General features: G+C 36.4%; 1 protein-coding gene across 15 annotated transcripts in view; it reads right to left on the bottom strand.

Moving 5' to 3' along the window:
- Positions 1-11,120, bottom strand: part of Gulp1 (GULP PTB domain containing engulfment adaptor 1) — a 280,193-nt gene extending 269,073 nt beyond the window's left edge. For 3 of the 15 annotated variants that reach the window (XM_048808147.1, XM_048808154.1, XM_048808148.1), the window contains exon 1: positions 10,464-11,118. The gene's annotated coding sequence lies outside the window, so the exon portion shown is untranslated. Of the gene's footprint in view, positions 1-9,594; positions 9,941-10,083; positions 10,300-10,463 lie in introns of those variants that run through there. The other 12 variants (XM_048808155.1, XM_048808156.1, XM_048808157.1 and 9 more) reach the window with 8 other exon arrangements.
- Between the last annotated feature and the right edge of the window lie 7,746 nt (positions 11,121-18,866).

The following is an 18,866-nucleotide window of genomic DNA, read 5'->3' as shown; positions in this document are numbered from 1 at the left end:
GGTTGATTCAGGGACCCAATAAGTCCTTCAAGCACCCAAGTTGTTTACATTTTTATGTGCTATCTTTAATACATTTGCTTTACCCTCAAGCTGGATTTCTTCTTCACAAAAGATAATCCCCCTGTAGCAAAATGAAGCATCTTTTCCAGACAGGAATAATATCAAAAACTCACATTTGCCTTCTCATCCAACGTTCCATGGCTAAGTGTTAGTGAAATCTTTCATATGCTACCTCTCCTTAGTTCTGTCATTTCATATAGTTGAATAAAACTGAAACAAGGAAAAGGTGTCCCCTCAATAATTGATCACTGCCAAGGGAAACAGAAACACCATGATTATTAGCTTAACCATTTCACTTGAATGAAAAGTGAGATTGTTTTCCCCTGAGTTACGTGGGGAAGAGTGAACCTGTGAATAATACCAGAGCAAAAAGGAATAAGAGATGGGTTCAGGTAAACAACTAATAGTATTTGCCACAATAACAAGGACGGTGATGTGGCTCTTAGAAGTAAAAATATACTTCTTGCAAATGGAAATGCCAGAAATGGAAAGGAGGGTCAACTTTAGGTAGCGAATGACACCGGGTTTAATCCAGTGTCATCCAAAGGCTATCTGGAGATTCAACAGGGGAGGGAAGCAAAGAAGAAGCAATGGTGGTCGAGGCCTAACAGAAAGCAGCATACTGAAAGCGTTATCTATATTTGTGATTTTGAACCTATTATCAATTTGCTAGTATAATCCTACTGCCTTGAACCCACACGGGTAAAGGAAAAATGTTCCCTTCATCTGTGAAGGTTCTCTTCAATCAACTGACAATGCACATATTATGTAGAAGAAAAGTGACTCAAATTTATTCTTGTACATGGGGAGAAATTACAGCATGGGAGTCACACTTAAAGTGTAAGTCTCCAAGAAGTTCCAGGTGGTTGAAGTTTAAATAACTTCCCCAGCTACAGAAAGGAACTGAAACTGGAAGGAAAAGGCATTGGGGAGTCCTGGAGGGCAGTAATAACAGCCAGGGGAGGAGGGGAGAGAAATATGTACAGGAACAAAGGTGGTTGTATAGATAAAGTCCATTAGGTAATCCCTCAGAGCTGCCCACAGAAGATTAGATGAAGAATGTTCAGGGGAGTGTCTGACACATAGTTTCTTCTTTTCTCCAGTGGTTAATCTTTCCTGGATAATGCAATTGCTTAATAACTGCATTCCTTCTAGGATGATAGCTTCAGAAGAAGCTGCTCCCTGAATCTGGGGAGAGAAAAAGGACTAAGAGACAGGGAGGCTGGTGATAAGAGAAGTTCTAAGATACTTAGAAGCTGATCCTTTAGTTCGAGGTGGCCATACTTGGAGGTTTGGGGCATCATTTTCTGAGCCCCAGCAGACCCATCTTCTTGAATTTTAGGTAGTCCAGACCTACTAACTGAAGTCTGAATGTCAAGCTCTATATATTATCTCAAATTAATATACTGAAAGAGACTGCTTCTGTCAAATATCTTGAAAATAAAATGAATCATTCATTTCAAATAAATATCAACAAAACTAAATTAAAATGAATGTATGTCACAGAATTTTCAAGTTCAAGCAAAAAGAAAACTACAGGATGATAAATTACATAATTTATATTTTAATTATAGGTCTCCTTCATAATGCAGTAATGTGTTACACTTGTATGTATTCTATTTTATTTTCTAAAATTTTTCAGTATATCTTTAAATATTTAATTGGTAGTTGTGGAGAGCTGCTACACAGAAGTGAGCATGGACCCTTAGCCTGAGCTACGGAAGTGTGAGACTGGTTTCTGCCAAGCTTGGAAACAGGTGGATCTCAGCTCCACTTGGCAGGGGAATGGTGCTCTGGGAGTGGACTTCACCCAATGACACTGGGCTATACCTCCCTGAAACCCAATCCCTTGCCTCAGATTGAACTTTCTGAAACATCTTTCTCCCCAGTAAATAGAGGATTTTCAGGTAACTTGCTCTCTCTTTCCAATGAACCCTTAAGGTTGAGAGCCGTCCCTGATTCCTGCAAGCAAAAGGTATTTCTGTGTGTTGCATGCTTCTTTCGCCGTTTTCTTAAAGAAGTTATTGAGATAGCCAGATTTTGTGAACCCAGCATACGTAGCCAGCCTGACTAGCTGGCGATAGGTAGTGGTTAGTCAATAATCTACATTATTTAATCAAACATACAACCGTAAATAACTCATTGATGTGTAGAAAAAAAATTAAATTTACATATGTACAGAAATTATTTTTTCCAATGAATGTCACAGAAATTCTTAATGCTGGCATGGGTATCTATTACCAAAGAAGACATAGACGAACTTATTTAAAACATTAATTATTTATATCTGAAAAATGAAGGATCACCATAAGAAAATACTACCAGCCAAATCATAATTCATCCACATACATTTAATGCAGTGAAAAATCAATTTTTAAAATTTACCTATTTATGAAATTTAATGAAAATGTGAAAGAGAATACAACCTCCTGCTTGCGATTCAGATTCTAAGTTGTTTGAACTAGAGAAATAGAAAATAAAATGGTAATTTTTCAAAACAGTTAAAACTCTTAAGTTCCTGTGTGTAATTACTGATGATTATGGATACAAACATGGAGACTTAAAGGAGAGACGTCTCTATGTTTCCAAAATCCACAAGTTCCTCTGCTAAACCATTCTCATGGTTTCAGGCCTCCTCACCTTTCCCAACTGCTTTCTGAAACTCCTTCTTTTACCGGCCTAACTCAGCTATTCCTGTTTGACTGGTCTAAGAATCACCTCCACACATTCGCTCTTCTCTGCTACTTTCTCAACATCCTCTCCAGTGTTTCCAGAATTATAAGAAAAACCAAATTCTATTTAAGTTAGTTTGACATATTTCTCTGTCACCTACTAACAAAGGACAGAACTACAAAAAGAAGCGGTATTCAACAAATACTTATAAAATTCAACTAGATCGTATCAGAATCATGGATTAATCAAAGCTTCATTTTCCAGAATGAGAAATAAGGGAGATTACAAATTTATAATAATTTAACAGAAAATCACTGGATAAAAATCTCATTGAATATGGAAGACCCAAAGAAAGATTTATTATATCAAGCCTAAAACATTGTTCTTTAAAGCCTCACCTGCACTACTCTAAGAAATTTCATTTTCCCACATCAATAATATATTTCCTAGTCTATTTTATGTAAGCAATTAAGCCTCTGATAATTAACATGTTATAAATTTAATAGTAGTTATGCCTTTAAAAGGATTGAAGATGATCTTGTCAATATGATAGTCCTTGCTGGTTAGCTCTTAAAAGTTTTAAAGGCTTTTCTCCCATGTATCTGGAGTCATATTAATATATGAAAACAAATAATAATTCATACATTTTTTAAAACTACCTATTCTAATTAAAAAGCAATATTACTTTATAATTCTGAAATATCAATTGACCTTTGTCATTTTGGCTAGTATTTATGTAATTTCAAATAAAATTCATTTACTCAAATATAACTCCTTAACAATTCTCTCCAACTATATTTTGAGAGAACACATTGCACAAAAAATACTCTTACAAATTATATTATTATAAAGAACATAGGATAAATTGCTTTGAAATTAATTGTTATACAATTGTTCTTTTCAATAAGCCAAACTTTCTCTATGTGCATTATGTGTATTATCAATATAATCAGCATTTATTCTGAAGAATGTTTTTATAATTATATTAGTTCATATCTTCAAAGGGTAATAGGAAAATACAACTAGCAATCAAAATTCTGCATTTACTACACAATTCTTCAAAGCAAACAAAAAATGAAACAGAGTTCAGAAGACAGTACGAACTTTGTTCTTTTAAAGACACTTTATAAAAATTTCTTGTTTCTAAAATAAAACTTATCACTACTTACAAATCTATATTTTAACTCATCTAGGTTGAAATCTGGGTAAAAGAACTGATTTGCTATTAAAAGTTTATTTTAAAACATAGCATCTTCTCTATTGTTATGAATGGCTTTGAGAGATAAAAAAAAATAAAAGTAAATTTATTCTCTTATGTCAACTTCTAATTACCCCAAATTTGCATGTTTGTTACCATAACACAGATGTTCTCTTTGCTCTTTTTTAAAGAGTGTAAATGCTCTTTACCTTTTAAAGTACAAACCAAGTAAGATGGTGTGTCTTGTCATCATTCATAAAATATTAGGCAACTTTCTGAAATATTACATAGCCAAATTCTTAATAATTCAGTTATTGGACTATTTATGCTCTTAAATGACCATATTCATATCTAGAAAAAAAGTAAACCAAAGATTGAATCCAAATCTTTCAATCCTACTTTTTCTTGTTATCTCTGGCAAAGCTTAGTAAGACATTCAAAATCCTTGGGGTACTGATGGGTGAAGTTTCAGGAAAAAGGTCAACTATAACATCTGATCATATTATGAAAAAGCTGTGTTAACACCAGGAAAACAGTACATTTATTCACAATTCTCACTTCAGAGAGTACCCTATCAACTTATCAATAGTAGCTACCTTGTAAGCAGTGAATTTACCTTCTTAGACTAGTTAACTGCACATTTTCCTAAATTCTACTTGAAAAGAGCAGAAAAGGATTTCCATGAGGATGTCATTATCACAGCCAGTAATCAAGAATGAGGATAGATCTTGCTCATTATTTATCTTCCTTTGCAGATACAAATAAAAGGCTAACCAGGCCTTTTTAAAAGTTTTTTCTCTTTTTTATTAATTTATTTATTTTAATTAAGTATATATGACAGCTGGATGTATTTTGATTCATTGTACAGAATTGCAGCACAACTTTTCATTTCTCTGGTTGTATAGGATGTAGTGTCACACTATATGTGCAGTCATATATGTACCTAGGGTAATGATGTCTACCTCATTCCACCATCTTTCCTGCCCTCATGCACCCTCCCTACACTCCCTCCCCTTTGCCTAAAATTCTTCCATTTTTCCCATGCCTCCTCCTCCCTCTCTGTTATGGATAAGCATCCACTTATCAGATAGAACATTGGGTCTTTGTTTTTTTGGAATTGGCTTACTTCGCTTAGCTTGATATTCTCCAACTCCATCCATTTACCTGCAAAATGCCATAATTTTATTCTCTTTTAATGCTGAGTAATATCCCACTGTGTATATACACCACAGTTTCTTTTATCTATTCGTCTGTTAAAGGGCATCTAGGATGCTTCCACAGTTTAGCTATTGTGAATTGAGCTGCTATCAATTGAACATTGATGCGGCTGTGTAACTAAAGTAGGTTGATTTTAAGTCCTTTGGATATAGACTGAGCAGTTGAATAGCTGGGTCAAATGATGGTTCCATTCCAAGTTTTCTAAGGAATCTCCATACTGCTTTCCAGATTGGTTCCCACCAGCAATGTATAAGTGTGCCTTTCCCCCCACATCTTTGACAACATTTATTGTTGTCTACACTAAATATGCCTTTTAATTTTGAAAAAAAAAATCTCAAAGATCCCTAGCAAAAATTACCCAGGAAATATTTTAAGTTAATTATTAAAATTACAAGCAAACATATCAATTAATTGAAACTACTTCCAAAATCACAAATAGAGAAACATTCAAGGATATATACACTTCATAATTGTAAATACAAGTATAGTTTCTTAGTTTGTTTGTTTCTTTTTCTCTCTGGGTTTTTTTGTTTGTTTAAACCGGAGATTTAACCCAGGCTTCCAAATGCCAGCCAATGCTCTACCCCTAATAAACCCTTTTTCTTTTTTCTTTTTTGTTTTGAAACAAGGTCTTACTAAACTGTCCAGGCTGGCCTCAAAGAACTTTCAATCCTCCAATCCTTTTCTTCCTCTTGAGTGGCTGGGATAACATGAGTATGCCACCATGTCCAGCTGGAAGTTACTAAAGTCTATTCTGAACCACTTTGTCAAAGAGTATGTACCAAAGATAATATGTCAGTATATTCATATGATGTTAATAGCAAAAAAAAAAAAAAAAGCAAAACAAAGACAGGTATTATTGCCTAGATTAGCTCTCTTGGGTACACCCTAGAAAATACATAAAAAAATTATTGGAAATTCTTAAAAGGCCATTTCAATCTTTGTGATGTAGGATAAAATATAGTGGCAATCACAATTTCTACATATTGACTCATTTTTTTCATATTATATGAGTGAGGTGTAGCATACTTTCAAAAACTATTATTAAATATGCACTATTTAAAGACAAAACTAATTTCAAACTTGACCATAACTATACCATTTCAGTGTCAATAGACACTGGCACTTATTTTCCTGCACAATAAATGAATCAATTAACAGTGTTCTGATGAGAAATAATCATGCATGTAAGCATTATTAGAGTGGCTGAAAACATTTTCAAAGCATAAAACAAACACAAAATTAGCAAATAACAGAGCTGTAAACAATCTAAGCACTGTTTTCTAAGTCTTATTTTGGAAGAATGACTCAGTCACTCTTTTTAAAAATAAAAACCTGATTTCAAATTCCTATCTCCATTCTTTGGAAGCAAAGGGATTTCCATGTTCAAAGTTTATACCACTTTTCCTCTTCCAATTTGGAAACCTTTTAGGCTCCCATAGGAACAAACTTAAGCTTCCTGATCTCTAAATGCATTAAAGCAAACACTATTAGACCCACCAGCCTCTAATATGTTCAGGGACCAGGGCTCATGGCAGCCATGCAATTGGCTTCTCTAACCACCTTTGAATTCATTATTATATTCAAATGAAATAACTTTTTTATTCTTTAGAGGTTTTAGAAGACAAATTACAACACTGCAGATCCAATAACAAACAAATCACTCTGCTAAGTAGAGTTTAAATAAAAATCATCATTCCATTTCACCATGGAAAAAATAATTTTAAAAAGAAAAAAAACAGACTTTTATATTAAAATTATCATAGACTATCACTGAACATTCATTTGTTCTTTGATGGTTTAGAAAAAATACCAATAGTGTTAAATATAAATTCAACCCAACTATTATATAACATATACTCCTGCTTTTTATATGTTCATGATAATGTAAAGCCTAATAATAAAAGCTATTTCTAACCATTTTGGCATAATATTTCATAAGAATTTATTCATACACATTCTGCTTTCTGTACTTAATTGACCTTTTCATTCGAAAGAGTTAAGTTAAACATTAATGAGTGCAGCACAGTACATTGAGCAGGTAATATATTTCACAGACATATGAAACTAAAAATTAAATATTTCACAAGTATCTTGAAAGGATCAACAATGAAGTTCATAAATTATAGATGTCAATATAAACAATAAATGATATGTTGGTAAAATGCTTAAGAAGTAAAATAACATGCACAAATCAACCAATCTGAGAAGTTCAGTGCTGAGATCTGAATACAGGACCAACAATTCAAAATAAGCATGGAATAAATACTGGTTGAATCAATAAATAACTGCAAAATCTATCTTCTAAAGTCTTAAGGAAATTGTTGGACTATTGGGAAAAGAAAGTTTGTAAATCATAAATGTATTTTAGTCTCTTAAGTGTTATTTTTGAGAAGAGAGCCAAATATATTTCTACAAATATATTTATTAACTTCTCCTAAAGGCAAAATTGAGCTGAACTTAAAAAATAACTGGTTTCAAATATAAATATAAGCTGAAAGAAATATAAATGAATTTGCTGATTGTTCTTTTCTGTTTGAAATAATGACTCAGCCTTAACCATAACAAAATCTCACCCAATATCCTCAAAAATAAAGTTTATGATTAAATTAAAGCTATCAGCTTTGCAAATTAAATATAGATGTCATCATTACATGTGTATTCTACACATAAATATTCCTATTTTATCCCCATAAACTTAACTGGAGTCAACTGAGTCAGAAGCCCTGTGACCTTTATGTCTAAACATTTTTTAACATTATTTCATCTCTTTAATTCTCACAGTAAGCTTGTAATTATGTAAAGGAAAGTTTCTTTACTTTGCAAGTGGAAAAACTGAAAGCATAGTCAAGGAAAACACTTTGCAGAGGGTGATTCATAAAGTCAATCTCAGCAAGCAGGATGATATTCACAACCTCAAACTCAGGAATCCAGAAATACAAACCACATTTGTGTTTTTTACCATTCAACTCCCATGCCCAGAATAGTAGACCTACCTCCCTGAAAAGCAAAAAAGGTACGCATGAAATATAAACAACTTTAATATATAAAAAGAAGGGTATGAATCCCAGATAAGGGTTTGAGTCATGTCAGGTCTGAAATTAGGACTTTTAACTATTGGGCAAATGTGTGAAATACTGAGCTTGCCCCAACTTCTACTTCTTCAGGTGAAAGAGCAAGATCTGTTGAGATTACTTCTGAAACACAAGGAAGTCATGCTGGATGCGCTTTTCTCACTTTAATTCCATGACCCAAATCTGTGCTATTTGAGAATATCTAATTGAATTATTCAATTTTGGTAGAAAACCATCTGCTCAAAGCCCAAGTCTTCAGTTCTTACTGGCCATGAAAACAAAGAAGTAAGGTCAAGGTCAAGGGACTGAAGTTGCAGCAAACCTAGTCCAACTTAGGGAGACAGATAGCAACAAAGTGTGAACATTTGCACAATATCATCAGAACAAACAGCATAAGGTCCCAAGCTATTCCACTCTAACACTGATAAGCAAGGGTCAGGCTTCTCTCCTCCAGCCCTTCTTACACCTTTCTCAGTTATGTTCAACTGCAGTCTGTTTTTTTCTGTTGTTGTTTCCCAAGAAGACTGATTTGGTCACCTAAAAATTTTCATTGTAAAAGAAACCCCTTGTTTAAACCCAAGTACAACCAATAGCACCCTTTCCAATTATCCCCTTCAACTTCCCCAGTTTCTTTCATGCCTGGCTACTGAGCTCAGTCTAGTTTGGCTGCCTGCCAGATTCCTCTCTTCTTTCCTTGTCAGTCGTAAAAACTTGGAAAATACTCCTGGACAGCTCAAGGAGACCTTTTAATTATGCAATGTAGCAGTACCTTAGCCTATCCGGGTTTTCAGTAAGGCTTGTGGTCACCAGCAACTCCGTTCTTCTAATTGGTGGGTTTTCTAGCAAGGCTACTTGTTTATATGGGGGAAGGAGAGAAAGACTGGCAGAGAAAGGAAGCAATTTGCAAATCTGAAGATTTTACAATTCCTCTCAGTTCCCTACATTCTAACATTCACTCTATCTCCTAATCTGCCCTCCTTTTAGGACCAGATCATCCACGTGATTTTAAAGATACAAAATCATCAGTATCCTGACCTTTTAGTAGCCCTAGAAATTACCAAGATAGTCATAACTAAAACACTCTCCAAAACTTTTTACTCATAAATGTTGGTGCAACATTTCCTTTAAAAGCGAGCACAACACTAATTTATTATATCTTTCCTAATCGATTGATTCACATTTTGTCTAACTTGCACACTGAAAGACTGCACGTAAATGTCTGACTGCGATTGCAAGCAAGACAAACTCAGTTGATTAATACTGCCAAGACCCAAAAAGGGGTCCCTGGGCGCCAGCCCTCAGAGTTCGCCCAACGTACATAGGTAGTGGACCCCGCCAAACCCAACACCAGCTATGTCTTCCTTACTCTACCTTGGCACGCTATTTCCAGCTGCAGCATCCAGCTTCCTGTTCATGTCCCATTCAACATTGTAAACACATTCCAAGAAACCAGCCTGCCCAGAGTTCCCTCCCGCACACAGGGAAGTCAGCGCGGCAGCCCCAGCAGCCTCAGAATGGAGAACCGACTGCGTTGGCTTGAGATCCGTGTAGTGAGTAAGGAGTGAGGCCACCGGGAGGTGGACCCAGGCAAGGTCTCGACACCCGCTGCGCCTGGCGCCCCTCTAAGTGTAGCGCCCTCCAGCAGAGCTACTTGACCCAGCCAAAGGGTGACCATGTGGACACCGCCCCGGAGTGTGGGCCCTCCCTGTTTCTGGCCTTTAAAGTGTCCGCGGCCCGGCCTGGTAGCTTCGCGCCTCCCCGCCCCCATGCCCACATTTTCCCCTGGAGCCAACAAAAGGGAGGCTGCGAAGGAAGAAGTTCTCTCTTAGGTCTCCTCGCGGTGACCTGGTGATGACTTACTTGTCCGCTTAGCCGCGAATGGTCTATGCACCCTCAGCGGGACGGGTCCAACAGCCTCCTTCCAGCTCCTGTGCACCAGCCCAAGCCACCCGGACCAAAGTTACCACAAAAGGCTAAGAAAGGCTTCAGGAGCCCAGAGAAAGCTGCGCCCCCGACCTCGTTGAGCTCCTCCATCATCCCCCAAGCGCTGCCATAGTAGGCGTCAACAGGTTTTAGCCTGCTCTCCTGCCGGACGACTCCCGGCGCTTTTCGCTGTCCTAATTTTTGCAACCTGCCGGGCAGAGGCGACGCGCAACCCCGCGCCCTCCTTCCCCAACACGGGTGGCTGGGGCTGACCACCGCCCGCCGCCCCACAGGATGTCTAAAAGATTATACGGTACCTGGTTGGAGTCTGGGCTCGCAGGCAGGGAAGACCCCTGATAAATCACGGTCTTTCAGTACCTTGCTGAGAGATGCAGTCGGGTCAGGCTTTGGGCAGGGGCGTGGAGAGCTGCTGGGTCTTCGGAGCTCCAGCGATCTCCGCTCCAGCACAGCCCGGGCGCCTTTCCGTGGCCGACAGGGAAAGTTTCTCTACGTCAACACCGCGCAGGACTCGGGACCCTCTGGCTCGGGTCCCCTCCCTCTTCGCGCTCTCTGCCCCCTCCCTCCTCTTCCTAATCAGCTGAAGCCAAAACTGGCGCTGGTAGTGGCTGGGGCTGGGGCTGGGGCTGGGGCTCGGGACGCCGGGTCGCTCCCGGCTGGGAACGCGGGGCTCCCCCTCTCGGCCAGAAGGAAACTCTCACAGACTTCGGCTTGAGCACTTCTGTCGGTCTCCTTGGACACTTCCACACGGGACGTCTGTGTTCAATCCGCTGACTTTCTTTCTTTCGTCTCCAAGGATCGTTTTCTGCAGGCGCACTGGGCACGCCGAATGGAGGGGCTGGGGCACAACGTGCAAGAAGCGGGTCTGCAAAAGGAGGGCAGTACCTTACCCTGTCCTTAGCCTGGACAGAAGCAAAGGCACAGTCTCCCACTCCACCCCCACCCGCGCCGCGTTTCCTTTGAACCTCCTCCCTGAGCAGCCGGATCACGACTGTTTGCCTGGATTTCCTAACACAATTTCAAAACACCTCTGCAGCTTAATAGTGGGAAAAGTGTCAAACAACACGGATATGGGTAAATTATGCCTTCTTCACACCCTTTATCAAGAAAACATTGACACAGTTGCTGCTGCTCTTGCTGTACCACTACAGACTTTTAAATTTTTCTCCTCATCCTTTAAACTCAGTCTGAAGCTCTGAACTTTGTTGTGCCCTTTTTTAACCATGAAAACTGCCTCAACCGCTAAATCATGATTATTGGCTCCATTTAGATGTTTACCTCAGAATTTAGGACTTCTGTATTGGGTTTGAGTGAAAACATTGCTCTGTGGGAGGAAAAGGGAGAGAAGTCTCATGTAAGCGATTTAAGGAGAATAAGAGGACCTTTACTAAAGTTTTTGGAAATGCTTCTCAGAATTTTGCTTACTAAATTTTAGTTTGAATGTAAAAATAGATAGCAAAAGGGAAGGGGAGGGCGTTTTACAGGTTACCATTTACAGTATGTTACACTGGTAGCCAGGGCTTACAGTCAGGCCAGATTCCATTGATGAATCCATCTTTACTCAATTGCCCTAGGACACTCTACCTAGTTTCAGTTCACAGAATAACAGTCATGTTTACAGAAGTTAAAGTACCATTAGACAGAGAAGATAATAAAAATTTGGTTCTTACATTCCTCCATGTTTTACTGTAATTAGAAGTGGATGGATGATACTGGAAATTTTCCCCAAAAGACTTTGTAACTGAGTTTTCTTCTCTCTGAAACTTTCCAATTAAGAAATATACAGCTTCACATTTTTTAAATGGAAATTATGTTTGGGATCACCTAACTCTAACCAAACTCCCTTATTTTGAATATAAGGTAACTGAAGCCCGGTAATCTGAAGTGATTTTCCCCAAAATTTCATGGTTGGGAAGTATTAAAGGTGGGATCAGAGAATAGGCCTGCGGATACTTTGGCCAGTCATCTTTGTTTAACTGTTTTCCCATTTGTTACAACAATTAATCACACACTAAAATTATTATAATGAAAACATTATTGTAAAGACAATGCTAGGTGCTTTTTTATAAATAATCATTGAACAATTAATCTATGAATAATCACTGAAGTTTAAACAACATTATTTACATTATCATTTATTATAAACATGATTAAAAAAATAAAAACAAATGGTAGTCTAATACTTAGGAACAGGAAGTTGACTGGATGACCAAATTCATTGTATACTTACAAATATGAGGTTTTGTTTTTGTTTTAAATACAATTACTATTGTATTTACTTTTACTAAAGATTATTCTAATAAAGAATTCTAAATGCCCAAGGATACACAGGCAAAAAACTGGAGTGTGCTAACTTCTTCCTGAGAAATACTAGATCAGTCTTCAATACCTATATCTTCACCTAAACTAGTACAGGGCCAAATAACAAATCAGGTTGCAGAGATCAAACATTGTAAATTCTGTCCTATAAATTAATGGAAAAGCTCATGGCTGGTAGGTATTAAAGCTAGGACTAGAAGTTAGGTCTATGAATATTTGACCCATGGTCTTCTTTAACTGTTTTCCCCTTTATCACAACAGTTACACATACATTAAAAATCATTTTAATTTAGTTAAATAAAATAAGCATGTACTTATTCCTTATTTCGATTCCTCTGATAGCTTTAAAGAGAAGGATTTTCCAACACTTTCTCACTGAACTCAACATTGAGAGTTCTCTGGGTTTTTACAGAACTTACTCTTAGATTCTCAGAGATAAGACCTTATGTCCTTCCTCTCATTAAGAATTCTCTCATATTCCAGTCTGCTCCTCAATTAGCTGCTGAAACAACTTCCTGAAGACAGTGCATAGCCTTTCCTGAAGAGGCCTGTGCTTTCTTTTCATGATACTTAAAAATTATGGCTAAAAAGTGCATCCAATATGGGTGAATGAGTGAGGATACTCAAATCTCTAAACTCTTTTCCAAATCATTACATACAATACCCAAAAATTAACTTTTACATTTCCTACCAATGTTTAAGATTTCTAGACTTGCTATTGCTTTGTAAATTTTGTGACCTGACTTTTGATATGAACTGCTTTATGAAATGGCTTAGAGGTATAAAATCTCAAGGATGTCAAAACTGAGTTTTTAACAACACTAAAACCAAACAGAACAAGATTTTAAATCAGATTTATATAGCATGCCCCAGAAAGTGTAGAAAGGATATGCCAAGGAAAGAGTTGCATAAGGCAGGCAGGACAGCACCATTAGAAAATGCCAATTCTACCTATTGCAAAACATTAGATTTCCATTTGACAATACTTTACATTCATCATAGTTGCACATACGCTGCTAAGCATTTGGCAGCCTTCTAATTTTAAAATTAATTTTCTTTCTCATACCAGTTCGAAATTTCTTCCCTGAACTAAAAGGACATCGACTAAGGCTAAAAACCTCCTATTATGTTCAGAATAAGAATTTTATTGTTGATTATTACAAAAACAAATAATATATGCAATTGTTTAGTTCTGTATTACTTCAAATGTATCATAAGAAATTAAAAAAAAACATGATGGAATTAAAAATTCAGTCTGAAAAGGGGGCAGGTTCCTGTGTGTTATGTACAACAATGAGCAATGTCTTTGGAGTTCCTAGGGGGATCTGGGTTCCAGTATTAATAAGTGTTATATTTATTTTCAAACTTTCATCACTTTATCTATCATTCTAAAAGAACTACTTTATTTTGATCTTTAATTAAGAACAGGAATCATGTGCATTAAAAAAAGAAAATTAGTAGAGGCAAATGCAAAAAGGAAATAAATATCACCTGCATTCTTCCCACTAAGAGTACCTATTGCTCATATTTACTGTATACCCTCAAAGGTTTGTTGAGGTCCCTGAGAGACTCTCCAACAAATAGAATCCATTAAATACAATCTTTCATGATATCTGGGACTTCTTTTAAAGTAATGTTTATAAAGACATGCTACAAAACCAAATCTCTTATATTTTCACTTAGTATTATGTAGTTTTAGTTTTGCTTTCCACTAATTTTCATATGGAGTTCCTAGGGGGATCTGGGAAGTAGAAAGATAAGGCTTTTTCCTCCCCTCTCCCCAAATAGTATCTAGGTGTCCAACACCATGTACTGAATAACCCATCACCTAGTGCTTTTAGAAGTAATTTTTGTCCCATGCTAACTTAGAAATAAAATGTGGTATCTCCCTGCAGAACTTCCAGATGTGGTCAAAAATGCAGTATAAAATGAGACTGCTAAAAAAGGCCCATCACCCACAGAAATTCAGCCGAGATCCCTTGCCATTCAAGCCAGTGGAGCCCTGGAACCTGGAGAAAGAGCTACTTTTCTAACTGCACAGCCATCCTCAGTCCTAGCTAAGGATCTACAGAGCAGGTGCTCTGGGTGGAATATATTTGGTTTGACAAAGGCACCATATGAGCTAACAACAGAGTTTTCCCATTATTCTTTCAAGTTTGTCTTTCCTAATGAACTTTGGAATCACTGTTACATTTTCTTATCACAGCTTTCTCTTCTCTACCTTTGACCCCAAAACTCTTCTACTAGACTTGTATTCAGCTTATACCTCAATTTACTTGAACATAGTTCATTATTCAATTTTTTTCTTCTGATCTTGCAAGAGGATGCTTTTCCATTTTGTGAGATCTATTCTACAACTATTTGTATTATTTCTTTACCTTCCCACCCCTAAATCACCACTCCTTAAGTGAAAAGGCCATTATCCTACAAGAACTGCAGACACAAATAATACTTGGAACACACAAACACTAAAGTAGGAAAGAGGGAAAGCACAGATCTTAGTCCAAGATCAGCTTTCTACTTCTAGTTTCAGCTCATGTGTATTCTCTAGATGGTACTGAGTAAATGTCTTTATGTGGGGTCCAGCCATAATCAAAAGAGAGTATCTCGGGACCACTTCATGAGAAGACCTGGCTTACTGACCAGGAGTGGTCTCCTGAGGCATGCTGTCCTACCACAACATTTGCAGACCTGGAAAATTTGCTCAAAGAGGTTTCACTGTCATGAAAAATTGCTGCATTTAGAAGATATTTTGTTCATTTGAAAACTCACTTAAAATGCAAAAATAGAACAACCAGAATTTTTGTATAAAATATAAAATATCTTTATATAAATGTTTTATATAAAATATAACATTTTATATTTAATAATAATATCAAATAAAAATAAAATAATTATTAAATAATTGTTCCTCAACAGAGTAAAAAGATAAATGGTCTAAAAATGATTTGGGGCTATAGAAAGCTTTTTATTTGAATATCATGACTTGAAGTCTTTCACTAGAATGCTAATTTCTAAATTCCTCTTCAAAATCCTATATCAGAATTTACCCATGCCTGATGATAGGGACTGAAAGAAAAACGAAGCAAAGCAAGGCACCTATACGCTTGAGCCTGACATAATGTGATTTGGGAAAATGTCATCATGCTTTAAAATGTAAAGGGGACATTGGTCCTATCACAACCTAACAACAAAAGACATTCTCTCACTGAGTATCTTTTTCATTATAGGGGTAAAATTAATTCTAACAGTGGCTTTTCTGTTAAAGGCAAACTGTGGCAAGAATTGCCAGAACTGAGACTTGTCATGTTGATTCTGAGTCAACTACCTCTCTGGCTTGGCAATCTGAGAATATACAGAGATAAAGCTTTATCAGCTCAATGGAAATTGGCTAGTTTACAAAGGGTGTGACTGCACAAGACCATTGTTCAGTTTCAAAAATGAAAGTCTCCCAAAGCAATTTCAAATTACAGAACTCTTGCACATACACCAATAGTGCAGGTAAAGACCATCCTTTTCCACATAAAAATAAATTCCTTAAGACTTTTAAATGAACACCACTATCTGTCAATACTATCTGTCAACACCACTATATGTAATGTTTGAGATGATACATATTATACAAGTCAAGAATATAATACATTTTCATACCAATTAACAAAATTAAATTGTTTGATTGAAACTTTTTTTTGTTCTGTGCCATAAGTTTCAGGGAAAATTAATAAAATGTTAATGTATTTATGGATTTAATCTTATAAAATTGCTCTTAAAGTTTCAGTAAGCCCTGGCAGCTTCAGATATTTCTTTTTCTTTTCTTTCTTTCTTTTTTTTTTTTTTTTCTGGTAGCAGGCATTGAACCAAGGGGTGCTTAACTACTGAGCCACAGTCACAGCCCTAGCCCTTTTAAGTTTTTATTTTGAGACAGGGTCTTGCGAGGTTGTTTAGGGCCTGGTTAAATTGCTGAGGCTGACTTTGAATGATCCTCCTACCTCAACCTCCCAAGTTACTGAGATAACAAGATAACAAGCCTGCACTACCATGCCCCAACACACCCAACCCTCAGATATTTCTTATAAAAGTGAACTTTAGGCAGTTGACTTATGAAGGAAACTACATAGCATAAAGTTTTTCATTATTGTTTTGTTTCCTTTGGTTTTTCATATTTTATTTCTTTTGAGACAGTATCTTTAAGTATTTCCCAGATTGGTCTCAAATTCATGAGTTCCTGGAATTCTCCTGTTTCAGCCTCCCTAGTAGCTGGGACAAGAGGTGTGTACCAATGGGCCCTGTTAATAGCATGAAAGGTTTTTTTTTTGTTTTTTTTTTTCCTTTTTGCAGTATTGGAGATTGAACCTGGGGCCTGTGCATAATAGGCAAGCACCCTACCTACCGCTGAGTTATATGCCCAACCCACAGGAAGAAGTGTTAAAGCATGAATTTTGAATTACTTAGAAACTGTGTCCTGCCGTCTGTTGAGTGTGGAACCTTGGATAAGTAACTCCTCTTTATTTAATAATTATTTTTGCATTTTTAAATCAAATTTCATTGTTGAGACTAATTGAATTAGCATATTCTGCTCAATAAGTTTAATATCCGTGATAGTTGTAAAGGGAAACAGGTAAAACAATTAAAATTTTAGATATATTAATATTAGTTTGTCTTGAAACTGAATCAATGTAAGTCTAAATAAAAGGAAAACAAAAACTGTTTTGGTTTGGTTTGATAACCAGACTATGGATGTATAGATTTTTCTTTAGGGAAATAAAAAATATTCCTTGTATTATTTTTACCAAGAAAGAAGAATTTTAGTTATACATATATTTATTTTATTTGATAACTAATTTAGCTATTGTCAGTTTTCTACCAATGTCTTTTTTTTTTACTTCAAAATCCCACGTAACCTTTAAGTCTCCTAACCTTCTTCTAATTTGTACTAGTTCTTTGATTTTTCCTTACCTTTCATGACTTGGATACTTTTGAAGGGTCATAGAATATTTTGTAGAATGTTGCTCAAACAGAGATTATCTGCTTGTCTGCTCTTTTCTCATGCTTACACTGGGGTTATGAGTCTGGGGGAATACATGAGTGTCCTTCGCATTGTACCATACTGGGGTACATAATGAGCTCACAATGATGACATTGACTTGGTAAAAGTAGTGTTTATAAAGTTCCTCCAAAGTAAAGCTACTATCTTTCCCTTTGTAATTAGTAAGTAATGTGGGGGCAGAAGGGGATGTAATTTGAGACTACACAGGAAAAGTGTCCTGTTTCTCCTTAAACTTTCACCCAATAATTTTAACATGCACTGATGGAGCTTGCTACAGTAATTATTACTTTAGTGGATCTAATAGTAGTTTTTCCTTAATTTCCTTTTACAATTTCTGCACTTGCTATTAGAAAAATTACTTTGTAAGGAAGAATATTTCATCTAGAGTCACTTTTTAATTTAGTTTAGTTCAAATCTTGAAACAATGTCTGCTCAAAGGACCAGAGTAACTGTTCCATGAAGAAGCAGGGATGATGGAAATCAGACCTGCCCCAAAAGTTCCATCATCTTTCATTCAGCATTCAGTATTGAGTACTTTTAATGCCAGACACCGAGCTATTGTAGGAGAAATGATGATGAATAAGCAGAGTCACTATCCTTAAGGAGCTCACAGTCCAATAGAGGGAAACTCATGTAACAAATGAAGTAATAAATAAGTGCAGGTTAGGCGATAAAATAGAAATATGTTCCTTCATGTTGTGGGGCAGAACATGCTAACAATTTAGAAAACAGTCATATTGTCAAAATGTGAGTTGAATTTTGGAAGGCGATTGAGTGTGCAGCATGCATGCAAGACTAACAGAGGTGTGCAAGGTAGGGAAATAGCATGATGAAAGGCTGAAGGGTCTGAAAAAACAATATAAATATTAGGAAGTTCAAATTCCTTAGTGTGTTGCTAAGAAAAATAAAGGGTTTGAACTTCATCTTGCAGGGAATGAGAGCTACTAAATGTCTTAGAATTATTTTGTTTTAGAAGAAGTCTTCTGATGAGAGTTATTGAAGCTGTGTGAGATTGGAGGTAGGAAGGTCAGTTAAGGAACTTGAGCTGTCTTATAGACAAAATTGGTATCATAAGATGTTTAAGCTGCTAAAAACATGAGTATATATATAAAAAAGGCAAACTTTAAAGTGATATTGTATTAGGAAAATGTACCAATCACAGGGTCTTATAGTTTTGATTTATCTCAATACATTTTAGGCACTGATCATAATCCATTAATATTTTTGAGTACCTTAAATTCTGTGTTATTGGAGTTTGAAATACTACTCAGTTCTGAGAACAGTAAATGATATAATTCCACTACGGAAAAATCTAGATTTTGCAGCCTCTGCTTTA

Source organism: Marmota marmota, unplaced genomic scaffold (genome assembly GCF_001458135.2).
Source record: "Marmota marmota marmota unplaced genomic scaffold, marMar, whole genome shotgun sequence".
Lineage (NCBI taxonomy): Eukaryota > Metazoa > Chordata > Mammalia > Rodentia > Sciuridae > Marmota > Marmota marmota.
The sequence above is the reverse complement of the archived record's forward strand: the minus strand, read 5'-3'. Positions and strand labels throughout refer to the sequence as shown.